Raw genomic sequence first — 12,984 nt, 5'->3', positions numbered from 1 at the left:
TTTTTAGATTAAAAGTCTGTAACATAAGACTCCAACGAAATAGTCTCATATTCTTGTCTTTAAATCATTCTAAGAATGTAAGCGGATTGTGATTGCTGTACACATCCGTCTCTGACACCGTTCCGTTTGTGACATACACATTAAAATGTTGTAAGGCCAGTACCAAACTCGATGGTTCCTTTTCGATTGTGGAGTATTTCCTCTGGTAGATGTTGATCTTCTTCGAAAAGTAACCAACTGGCAGTTCAATCCCATCCTGATCTTCCTGTAGGAGTACAGCTCCAATTCCAATGTCACTAGCATCAATGGCGACTTTAAAAGACTTGAAATGTTTAGTGTAGTTAAAACTGGTTTGGTGGCTAACTTGGCTTTCAAATGGTTAAATGACTCCTGACATTGTTCTGTCCACTGAAACTTTGTGTTCTTTTTCAGTAAATCGGTTAATGGTGCCACCACACTGCTGAAGTTTAGAACAAACTTCTAATAGAATCCACTGAGTCCTAAGAATCAAAGCACCTCTTTTCTTCAAGGTTGGTTGTGGAAATTCCTCAATGGCCTTTGTCTTTGCGTTCTGTGGAGTCAACCTTCCATGACCAATGTTATGTCCCAAGAACGTCACCTCTGCGTTCACGAATTCCGTTTTATATAAGTTTTGCTTCTCGTAGTCATTCAAAGAGCTCTGTCAACTGTACCATGTGGTCTTTCCAGGACTTACGAAAGATCATTACATTGTCCAAACAGACTGCACAGTTTGTTAACCCAGCCACAACCCTGTTCATGAGTCTTTGGAATGTGGCAGGTATATTCTTCATTCCAAAGGACATCACTTTAAACTGATAGAGCCCATTTGGGGTTACAAACGCAGAAATTTCTTTTGCTGTCTCTGATAAAGGTATTTGCCAGTAACCACCCAGTAAGTCCAATTTGATGATATAACTGGCTTGTCCAACTTTCTTGATACAGCCCTCCAATCTAGGAATTGGATATAAGTCTGATTTTTTAATGGCATTAACCTTCTGATAATCGACGCAGAATTGTTGAGTCCTGTCCAATTTGGGAGCTAAGACAATCGGTGAACTCCACTCACTCTGGCTTGGTTCGATGATCTTCTCTTCAAGTATGGCCTCCACTTCCATCTGGACCCACCTGGCTTTGAAAAGATTAAGCCAGTAGGGGTATTGTTTTATCGGAGCAGTATTCGCTACATCTACTTTGTGTACAATTGCATTAGTCCTTCCCGTCTGATTCTTACATATGTCCTTGTACTGCAGCAACAAATCTTTCAACTGCATTCTATGCTTCTGAGACAGATAGCTTACTAACCTATCCTACTCCACAAGGACTTCTTCAGTTTTTAATCTATTTTGAAGCACATCGAAATCCACATTATCTGGATTTGATTCCTCACTCTATGGGGCAGTAACTTACACCTGTTTCTCCTGTTCTTTCTCTCTAGTATAATATGGTTTCAACATGTTCACAGGACATACTTGTTACTTTTTCTTTCTATCTGGCAACTGTCCTAAATAGTTCACCTGACTCAACTTTTTCTCAATATGATAGAGACTACTAAACCCGGCTTTGAAGGGATCTCCTATCATTGGTAACAGTGCCAACACATCATCCCCTTGGGAAAATGTCTAAGTTTCAGAGCTTTCATCTGAAACCTTCTTCATTCTACACTGTGCCCTCTTCGGGTGTTGTTTAGCGAACTTACCTACTCTATTCATAATCTAAGTGTGAGATCTCCGACTTTGATCCAGTCAATTTTTCTTTAATTAGTTTCAAAGGGCCTCTCACTTCATGACCGAATATTAACTCACAGGGAGTGAATTGAGTAGATTTGTTTGGGGCATCTCTAATGGCAAACAATACCAATGGAATACCTTAAACCCAATCATTTGAGTAATCCTGACAGGATGCTCTCACCATGGTCTTCAAGGTCTGATGCCAGCTTTCCAGAGCTCCCTGGGATCCAGGATGATACACTCTGGATGTAAAGTGCTGCATGCCTCAGCTATCCATAACCTCCTTAAACAGCTTAACAGTAGAATTTGACCCTTGATCCGACTGAATCTCTTTTGGTAGCCCATAACATGTGAAGAAAGCTCCTAACTCCTCTACCACCTTTTTTTGCCTTGATACTCTGTAATGAAATCTGGTAGACACATCCATTATGGTTAATAAGTACTAGTTCCTACTTTTAGTTCTCGGGAGAGGACTTACACAATCAATTATAACCCACATGAAAAGGTTCTTCAAATGCAGTAATTGGCAACAAAGATGTTGATTTTATTAATGCCTGTGGCTTATCTAATATTTGGCATGTATGACATGTATGGCAAAAGTTAACCACATCCTGGTGCATTCTTGGTCAATAAAAATGTTTTTGTATCTTAGCCTGAGTCTTTCGTACCCCTAGGTGACCTCCTACAGATAGTTCATGAGCTACCCGTAACACTTCCTGTCTGTATGTTCTTGGCATCACAATCTGGTGCACTTCGGCCCATGTCCCCTCTGCACTAACCTGCCGTGGTCTCCATTTCCATCTTAGGATTCCATCTTTCAGATAATGACCCTCCGGAATACTCTCTGCCTCCTGTTCAGAGTATGCATATATCTGTTTTACGTCTTGCCTTGCTGTTACTTAGTCTTTCAGGAGTAAACATTTCTGTCTGTCCCTCTGTCTGTCCAGGTTTTTCCTGCATCATTACATCCGCTAACTGAACATCAACTTCTTCATCTTTCTCTTTACTTTTCGCTTTGCGTTGTGACTTATGATAGTGGGATCTGGTAACCACACAGTCTGGGAAAATACCAGGATATTTCTGTTTTAACTCCTCAGTTTCTTGGTCTTTCATGGTCTTTTCCACAATAAGATCATTCCCACCTTGTATTCGGCCAAATCATTCCCAAGAACAAACTGAGTTCCTGGAACTGACATTCTGTCAAGCACTCCCACTGTAATTTCCCTCGTTTTTAGTTGGCACTGCAACCTGGTCTTATGTAAGGGAATGCTAAATTTCTGTCCATCTTTCCCACAAATTACCACTCCTGGATAACAGATCAGAAAGAGTGCATTTTCACTCATCTCTTACTATCAGTAACTGGTATGATCCTTTATCTCTCAAAATGATAACTTCTTGTCCTTCTACCCCTGTTCTTTCTGAGTAAACTGTACCCAAAGGCAAATTCTTTGTAGAGATCAGGTACTAACTCCATACCCAGCCCCTTCCTAGGCTGTGCACTCTCCTGCAGCTCCTCGGCTCTTTTGGGTCTCCTTTACAACCTTCACCAATGTCACTGGCTTAGCTTCTTTTACCACTTCTTTTCCCACAGCAACTTTCTTCAATGCCCAGCACAGTGACTTTACATGTCCCACTTTACCGCAGTGGAAACACCTGAGGCCTTTCACCTCCTTTCCAACTTCTTGGGCTTCTTTTGTATCCTGTGTTAAATTCATACCAGTGCTCTCTACTCTTGGTATCATAGTGTAGGATCTCCCCTTCTCCCAACTTTTATCCCTCACAGGAAGAAATTCTGGCTGAAAGCTTGTCTTATGCACCAGCATGTACTCATTCTGCTAATTCTGCTGCCCTTCTCACTTCCTGAACATTTTGTTCCTCCACATGAATTCTTACTGTCTCTGGTAGAGAGTTTTTAAACTCCTCCAACAGAATAATCTCTCTTGGAGCCTCAAAGGTCCTATCTATTTTCAAAGCAAGCACCCATTGATCAAAATGACTATGTTTAATTCTTTCAAACTGACCTGGTTCTTTCTTTGTGTTTCTGAACCGCTGTCTACATGCTTCTGGTACCAATTCATAAGCACTTAAAATAACCTGTTTAACCACTTCATAATCTCTTGACCCTCATCTGACAGCGCAGCAAAAACCTCACTAGCTCTGCCTCCCAGTTTAGTCTGAACTAGCATTACCCATAAATCATTGGGCCACTCCTCCTGCCTAGCAATCTTTTCAAATGTAATAAAGAAGGCTTCAACACCTTTCTCATCAAATTGTGGCAGAGTTTTGACATATTTATGTATATCACTACCTTCTCTTTTAATGTCCATCCCGTTAACTTGACTTTACTGACTAAGTCGCAACTTCTCAACTTCAAATTCTCTCTTTTTGCTCCACCAAAAACTTTCTCTCTCTTTCTTTTTCCAGCTCTCTCTTTCTCTCTCCCTTTCTTCTCTTGCTCTTTGATCAGCCAAGAACCTTCTCTCTCTCTCTCTTTCGTCTCTCACCCTCTCTTCTCTCTCTCTTTCCCTTTCTCTCTCCCTCTCTCTTTCCCCTCTCTCTCTGTCTTCTAACTCCATTTTCCTCAATTGTAATTTAAGTTTTTCTACCTCTACTGCACTTGTCTATTCCTCTGACACACCTAACTAAGTGTTTGAGTAATTCCCTGACAATTTCAGCTTTACTTTTGTCCTTGGTTAAACCTAAATCTAACTGATTTACTGATTCTAAAAGTATGGCCTTTTTCTTTCCTTCTAAATGTTCTTGCCAAATTTGAGAATTATCTTCAAATCCCAGAACCTCTTTAGTAATTTTAAGAGCCATTTCTCTCATTTTTAATTTAATCAACTACAAGTCACCAAAAATAAACAAATTACCTCACCTCCGTTTTATTTAAAGATCAGGGCACTAACCTGCAAATGATTAAAACAGCTGGGATTTTTTGTACCCCCAAATCTATTCAAATCTGCCTAAACCAGTTCAAATCACGGACCTGAGCCCTAAGACTATTACGCCATGGGGTAAACTCTCCTGCTTAATTCAAAACCAACAACACAGAAAAGATTTATCCCCTGCAGTAATCTGTGAACATTCCATATACCAAGAATTAGTTAAAGTAAAAATTAACAACTTTATTTCTTAAAATATAACAGAGGATAATTAACTAACAACTATTTACAACTCCTTCCTCTAACCTATCTTTTACCTTCCCCTTCTACAATACTAGTCCGATAAAACTCACGATTACAATTCACAAAACAAAACTTCTTACCTCAAACCCAGATAGCTTTCGTTTTCTCTGAATTCTGGTCATCTTTTCTTCTTCTTAGAGATTTCTGCTTCACAGGGCACTGATCGATAAAGGAACTTTTAAAAGAGATATTTTTCAGACAGTCTTTTTTACATGCTGGTAATTGGACAGTTCTCCTCACAATTGTTCAATTTTCCCCAGTCTTACACTCCCAGCATCAGATTGTGTCATTGGCTTTTAAGATTGTCAATGTACTCAATTCAAACTGGATTGGAATTGGATATTTTTCGGGGTATAATTTAAACTGATTGGCCTAATTTGAATCTGTTTTGTCATTTCCAGGCAACCAGCTTCCCTAGCTACCCCAGTAGCTGGACCACATGTTACATTGTATCTTTTTTTCAGAACATTTGGTGCTGTTACTGTGTGCTTTTAACTCTTTTAAAGGTACCGTCTTCATAACAATCATCATCAACAACTGAAGTTTACCTTTATATAGGACCTCATGAGATGCAAGGAAAACATGTAATGTCAGAGGGGGAAGAGTTTAAAAAGGGAGATGGGGCAAAAGGTGCAGAGGATTCAAGAGAGACACCTGTTAATGTTTTATATTCATTTAGGGGGTGAGGGTGTCGCTGGCTAGGCCAGCATTAATTGCCCATCCCTAACTGCCCAGAAGTTAGTTAAGAGTGAATGACATTGCTTCAGGTCTGGAGTCACGTGTAGGCCAGACAGGTAGGAATGGAAGTTTCCTTCCCTGAAGGACATTAGTGAACCAGATAGGTTTTTCTGTGAATTGATCATCATTAGACCATTAATTCCAAATTTGTATTGAATTCAAACTCCACCATCACCATTGGGATTTGAACCTAGCTGCCCTGAACATTACCTGGGTCTCTAGATTAACAGTCCAATGATAACACCATTGGCCATTGCCTACCTCAATGTGAGATTTGTGAGTCAGTAATAATGGGATAAAAGGAATGGGCATTTGTGAGATGCCAGAGTAAGAGTATTGGAGTGTACAGGTGAAGAGTTTGCAATGTTGGGGAAAGTGATGGAAATTCACTGAAGAGATTATGAAAGGATTGACATCGGGCGACTGTCTGTGTGGAGTTTGCACATTTTCCCCGTGTCTGTGTGAGTTTTCACCAGGTGCTCCCGTTTCTTTCCACAATCCAAAGGTATGCAGGTTAGGTGAATGGACCATGCCAAATTACCCATAGTGTTCAGAGATATGTGGGTTAGGTGCATTAGTCAGGGGTAAATGTCGAGTCATAGGGTAGGGGAATGGGTCTGGGTGAGATACTCTTCAGCGGGTTTATGCGGACTTGTTGAGTCGAAGGGCTTGTTTCCACACTGTAGGAATTCTATAAATGGATGAGAGTTTTAAATTTGGCAGAATGGAGACAATGTTGATTTGCAAAAAAGGCTGCAATGGCCAAATTCAATTTGGTGTGGGAATGGGCACAAGAATCCACGTTTTGGAAATTGAGGCTAGAAATACAGACTGGTGTGGACAGCGTTGGAGTTATTAGTTTCTGGAGGTGACAGATGCATTGATGAGTGTGAATGGACTAAGGCAGGAAAAGAACCAGGTAATACCTCAGATGTAGAGGTTTCTCATCTTTATGATGGACAAGACCTGGATCAGAAACTCAACTCAGGAAATCAAAGACTTCAGTCCAGTCTAGGATATTGATATGCATAGCAAGGCAGAACAAGCTATTGGAGAAGAGAGAGGGGAGACACATGGAGGTGATACTGCTTGGTCAGGAATTATATAGATGGGGTGTGGAGAGGAAATCATTGCTCGACATTCAATAGCATGAACGTATGGCTCAGAGTAGTGGAAGCATCACGGCTGATCTGCCTTTCCTTTGCCCAGTGGTTCTGAGTCTCATTACTAGCACGGACGCTGTAAGGAATCGGAATATTTTTGGTCCGGAGAGTTGAATTCCATGTGAGCTGAGCACTTAACCAGTGGATCGCGGCAAACTTCATTCAAAGCCTGATAAAGGCATTAATGATTTGGCAGGGGGGGGGCGATGCTGTTCTCCATGTTTGATTTGGCAGTCTGTGATGGTACTGTTGAAAGATGCCATCAGTACACAAAAACATCCAGCAGTAAGCTGGTGAAAGTGATTCACATTTCCCGCTATTAGCAGCTGGAAGAATGCCACTTGACCTTTGCAAATGAGCCTGGCTTCATACAGATCTGGCAGATTGCAGTGCCTCCAAAGCAGTGCACATGTGGAGCATGTTCCCAGTGTTAATTTGATTCCGATGGAAGAGCATAACTATGAAATGCAAATAATACTTCTGGGAAGGCAGTGAAAAATGTGCACATCCGCTGGTAGTCAGAAGGCATGGGCTGGCCAGTCCCCTAAAACTAATCAAGGCTCCAAATCACTTTTGAGTATACATTTTTATGGGGGGGGCTAGTGATATTAATGCTGAACTGCTAATATAGAGACCCAGGTTCAAATCCCACCACGGCAGATGGTGGAATTTGTATTTGATATAAAAAATCTGGAAATAAGATTCTAATGATGATCAGGAATCCATTGGGAAAAACCCATCTGGTTCACAAATGTCCTTTAAGGAAAGAAACTTCCATCCTTACCTACATATAACTTCAGACCCACAGCAACGTAGTTGACTCATAATGGCCCTCTGGGCATTTAAGGACGGGCATTAAATGCTGCCATGCCCTCATCCCGTGAACCAATAATAAACAGGGACTGTAGGGGAGTGTAGTGGTGTCCTTCTGTGGAGCAGAAAATTATGAAGACAAAAGTCAGAATAAAGTGAGCCACTTTCATCGCTCACATTCCTCCACATCGCTTCCCCCACCTTCACCAGAAGAGAAAGCTCAGATCTCCCTGGGCTGGAGCCAGATCATCTCGATGAGGGAACCATCATGTCAGATTTCAATTAAGGGTAAGTGCCAATAATGACTGCTGGTCTGTTATAGATAATATGAGAAGATTCTGCACGTCAAGACACACTCCAGAAGTTAGCACAAAAGTTAATGTACCAATACAGGATTGTAGCATTTCTGAAGGTGACTTTTACTCACATGAGGCTTGTAGCTTGTGAATCAGAAGGTTGAGAGACAGTGTCACCCTTGAGCTCTGAACTCGATGAAGATACTTTTGTTTCAGGGTTGAATTAAATTGAGACTCTCATTTCCCTTTTAAGAAAAAAAAATCAATGGTTTTATTTGCAGACATGGGGTATCCTGGACAACATTTATTCTCCAATAAACCTTGGTAAAACTGGTTACTTAGCGGTTTTGGTATTTGTGCAAACGGGCCTGTGATGTGGAGCAGTGGTAGTGTCCCTACTTTGGAACCAGGCAGTCTGGATTCAAGCTCCACATGTTCATGGGGTGTGTATCAGCATCACTGATCTCTTTCATTTCCTTCACCTGATGAAGGAGCCTCTCTCCAAATGCTTATGATTTCAATTAAACCTGTTGGACTATAACCTGGCGTTGTGTGACTTCTAACTTTGTCCACCCCAGTCCAACACTGGCACCTCCACATCACAACATCACTGACAAGTTGCTTAGAAAGTATCTAAAGTTGTCGTTATTGTTCGCAAGGTATTTTATTGACACTTCTCCGAGAGTACGAATTACAGTTTCTTGGCTTATTGTAAATTATGACCCTGAATATTCAGCTCAGTGATGTTATTGAAGAACAGGAGGGCAAATCTCTTCTGTTTTTAAGAGATTAAATCCCTTAGTATTTGTTGATTATACTGTCTGCAAATGTGTTGCCCATGATGACTGGATTGTATGAAAACTGTGATCTTTGATATTTTTTTCCTTTAGATTAGATTTCTTACCAGTGTGGAAACAGGCCCAAGTCCACACCGACCCACCGAAGCGCAACCCACCCACACCCAACACTACAGGCAATTTAGCATGGCCAATTAATCTAACCTGCATTTTTGGATTGTGGGAGGAACCCGGAGCACACCCACGCAGACACGGGAAGATTGTGCAAACGCCACACAAAGAGTTGCCCGAGGCGGGAATTGAACCCAGGTCTCTGTCGTTGTGAGGCAGCAGTGCTAACCACTGAGCCACCGTGCCCCCGTTTAGTTTGACACTCTAACGTAAGTTGTTTAAGTGGTCGTTGTCCACAATTAGTTGGCATCACAAAATAAAGCAGATATTTTGGATCCAGACGTTCTGAGAGTACAGATAGAATCTTCAATTTGTAGCATGTCAAGGTATTCTGTTGTCCTGTTCAAAGTGCCATCATAAATTTTGACTTTGTCTGGAACAAGAAGAGATCATTCAATCCATCAACTCAGTTGTCTCACTCGATTAGATGGTGAGTGATCTGAATATTAACTCCCGTATTGCTTCCACACCTCATAACACCACATCTATCAAAAATACTATCGATAACGGAAATTGTTGGAGTAATGCAGCAGGGTCTAGCAGCATCTATGGGAAGAAAGCAGATTCAATGTTTTGAGCCTGGTGATTCTTCATCAGATCTGTCAGGAGCGAGAAAAATCTGGTATTTATGCAAGCCAAAGTTGTGTGTGGGGTGGGGGAAGATGAGCAGATAGGTGGGGACAAAGCTCAGAGAGAGAGAGAGAGAGATAGATATGAAAAGGGCACGTAAACAAGGAAATAATGGATAGCAGTCCAGAACAGACAAAAAGCTGACTAAATGACAGTAAGAGACAAACAAATCTGCATACGGTGGAATCCAAGGTAGATAAGCAGGAGGCTGGAAGGGCACAGCAAGCCAGGCAGCATCAGAAGGTGCAGAAGTCAACATTTCGGATATAATTCTTCTTCAGGTGCTGAAGAAGGGTTATACCCGAAAGGTTGACATCTCCACCTCCTGATGCTGCCTGGCTTGCTGTGTTCTTCCAGTCTCCTGCTTGTCTACTAAGTGATAATAAGAGCTAAGAGTGAGAAAATGTGTGACAGAATTCAACCCATATAAGGTGATAGTGGGCCTAGATGTAGGTGAGAATAGGTTACTGTGCTAAAAGCATTGCATGTCATACAGGACTGGGTGTGAGGGTGGTTGCCAACAGAAACATAGAAAATGGAATCGGGCTCCAAAGTTATTGAACTCGATGTTGAGTCCCACAAGCTGGGAGATGAGGCGTTGTTCTTCCAATCTGCACTGAGCCTCACTGGAGTACTGCAGCAGGCCTGTGACAGAAAAACTGGCCAGGGAACACAGTAGTGTGTTGAAGTACCAGGTAACTGGGAGTTCTGGGTCACTTTTGTGGACAAAGTATAGGTGTTCTGCAAAGCAATCACCAAATCTGTTTTTCGCCTCCCCAGTACCTCTGCTCTGTCCACAAAACTCTGCTTACTTCCAACAATTTCTGCTTTTGTTTCAGATCTCCAGCATCCACAGTTCTTCATTTTGTTTTATTATAGGAAGCTACAATGCCCATTTGAAATGTTCAGTGTCCCTAGCCTCAACAACATATTATGCGACAGGGCCCCAGATTCTCAAACACAGCCAGTGAGGAGCAATCTCTGAGGAGGTGGGACCCTGTATCCAATTATTCAGTTCTTTCGGGAGTTTAGGCTTCTGAAACATCCTCTGCCAACCTGCCTCTGTAGCTCAGCTTACCATCTGCAAGTCCCATTACAAAGAACATCCGTTGGTCGCATTGCACAAATCCTGTCTCGCTAAAACCCTGCCACACATATAGAGCACAGGCATAGTGCGCAACTCCAACAAAGGCAAATGAAGTCTGACTGATTTTTATCTATGTCAATAGAAAGCATTCTATCTGGATACATCACAGCTTGGTATGGCAACTGGTCTACCCAGGACTGTAAGAAACTACAGAGAGTAATGAACATAGCTCAGTCCATCACGTAAGCCAACCTTCCATCTATTGACTCCATTTATACTTTTCACTGCCTCAGGAAGGCGGCCAACATCATCAAAGACCCCGCCCATCCTGGTTATAATCTCATCAACCTCTTCTATTGGACAGAAGATGCAAAAGCTTAAACACGCAGGCGGACAGATTCAAGAACAGTTTCTTCCCCGCTGTTATTAGATTTCAGAATGGGCTTCTCAAATTTTAAAAGTAAAGTTGATCTCACTCTGTGTACCCCTTCTCTGTAGCCGTAACATTGTAATCTTTGCCCCATCCTAGTACCCTAATGCATTCTGGATGGTGTGATCTGCCTGTAAGGCACACAAAAGAAAACTTCTCACTCTTCCTAGGTATATGTGACAATAATAAATCAAATCAAATCAAAATTATGCACAGCAAAGCTAACCTTAGACCTGCTCTACCAATGTCACTGCATCATGAGGAATGCTTTTAAGAGAGGCAGTGTGTCTATATTTTGCAATCTTTTTCCCTCCCTCCAATCTGCTAAGGGAAATACTAATGTCTTGATGTTGTGATCTTCCACCCTCCTTCCTACTGACTAAGATGAATTAGTCCATTGGAAGAGGGTTGTTGTAACATCTCCTAACTTCAGAAGTAGACTTGGCTGACAGGTGGTTCTCTAATCCTGACTGGGGAAGGATTAGCAGGAATTGGGCAATCAGGTCTCTGAGCTAGATGGCCGAGATTTTAAACTCTGACTTGTAAACTGAAAAGTTTTACATTTCTTTGGCTGAGACTTATGGCAGTGAATGTTTGTTCTCCTCTGGATCAGGATTTACACCCTCTCACTACATCTTCACAGCCTATTTTGGCAGAGGAATTCCCAAAGCAGCCAAGTTTAAAATAAGAAGACAAATCACATTGAAGAGAAGATTCTAAAAGAATAGTCTGTTTGTAGATTACGAAACATTGAGGTGTGCTATAAATAGAGCTCATCGCAATATGTTTCTTGAGTGGGCGATTTGATCACACACAGCGGTGCCCACTTCCAAAGCGTAAATGAAAGGGAAGAAGTATGTTGGCCCTATAATGCTGGATTTTTAAAAATAACCCAACCTATCTCCTTCAGTCATAGTCTGTTCCAAAGCTCAGCCATGCCATAGAAAAGGTGCTGAATTAACAAACCATTTCTCCTTTATGATTAGATTCCCTACAGTGCGGAAACAGGCCCTTCGGCCCAACAAGTCCACGCTGACCCTCTGAAGCGTAACCCACCCAGATCCATTCCCCTATTCATGCACCTAACACTATGGGCAATGTAGCATGGCCAATTCACCTGACCAGCACATCTTTAGACTGTGGGAAGAAACCGGAGGAAACCCCCGCAGACACGGGGAGAACGTGAAAACTCCACGCAGATAGTCACCCGAGGCTAGAATCAAACCTGGGTCCCTGGCGCTGCAAGGCAGCAGTGCTAACCACTGAGCCACCGTTTCACCTATAAAGAGAAAGGTTGGAAAAGAAACACTAACCCTGACAGCAATGTCTCCTGAACCTCTCTTTTCTACCTTCCAGCGCTAAATAGACCCTGCAGTAAGTGACTCAAGCAGAGTTGAAGCAGCCTGGACCCCAGTTTGAAATGATGCACCGGGTTTTGACAAGGTGGCTGAATGGGGTGTACTGGTGAGGCTGTGTGAAAGGTACCATCTTATTATCGGTGTGTTTTCAGCAAGTGTTACCAACTCACGACTGGACTGTGAGGCAGCTCTTGGATATACACTCAATAATGTATTAGAACATGATGCAACCATAATTAGCACCCAATCTTGTGGAATTTCTGACTTGTGTCAAGAATTTTCAGTCACTTTAAATCATTCTGACGGGTTAATGTTTTATCTTTTAGTGATAAATGTGGAAAAATGTAGGTTCAGGTTTCTCAGCTCTTGCAGTTGAGCAGTTGGAGCAGTTGGATACGACATAGACAGGCAAACAATAATAGACAATAGACAATAGGTGCAGGAGTAGACCATTCAGCCCTTCGAGCCTGCACCGCCATTCAATATGATCATGGCTGATTATTTCTAATCAGTATACTCTTCCTGCCTTATCTCCATAACCCTGGATTCCACTATCTTTGAGAGC

The sequence above is a fragment of the Chiloscyllium plagiosum genome, chromosome 24, assembly GCF_004010195.1.
Source record: "Chiloscyllium plagiosum isolate BGI_BamShark_2017 chromosome 24, ASM401019v2, whole genome shotgun sequence".
NCBI lineage: Eukaryota > Metazoa > Chordata > Chondrichthyes > Orectolobiformes > Hemiscylliidae > Chiloscyllium > Chiloscyllium plagiosum.
This window is presented reverse-complemented; position numbering follows the sequence as displayed.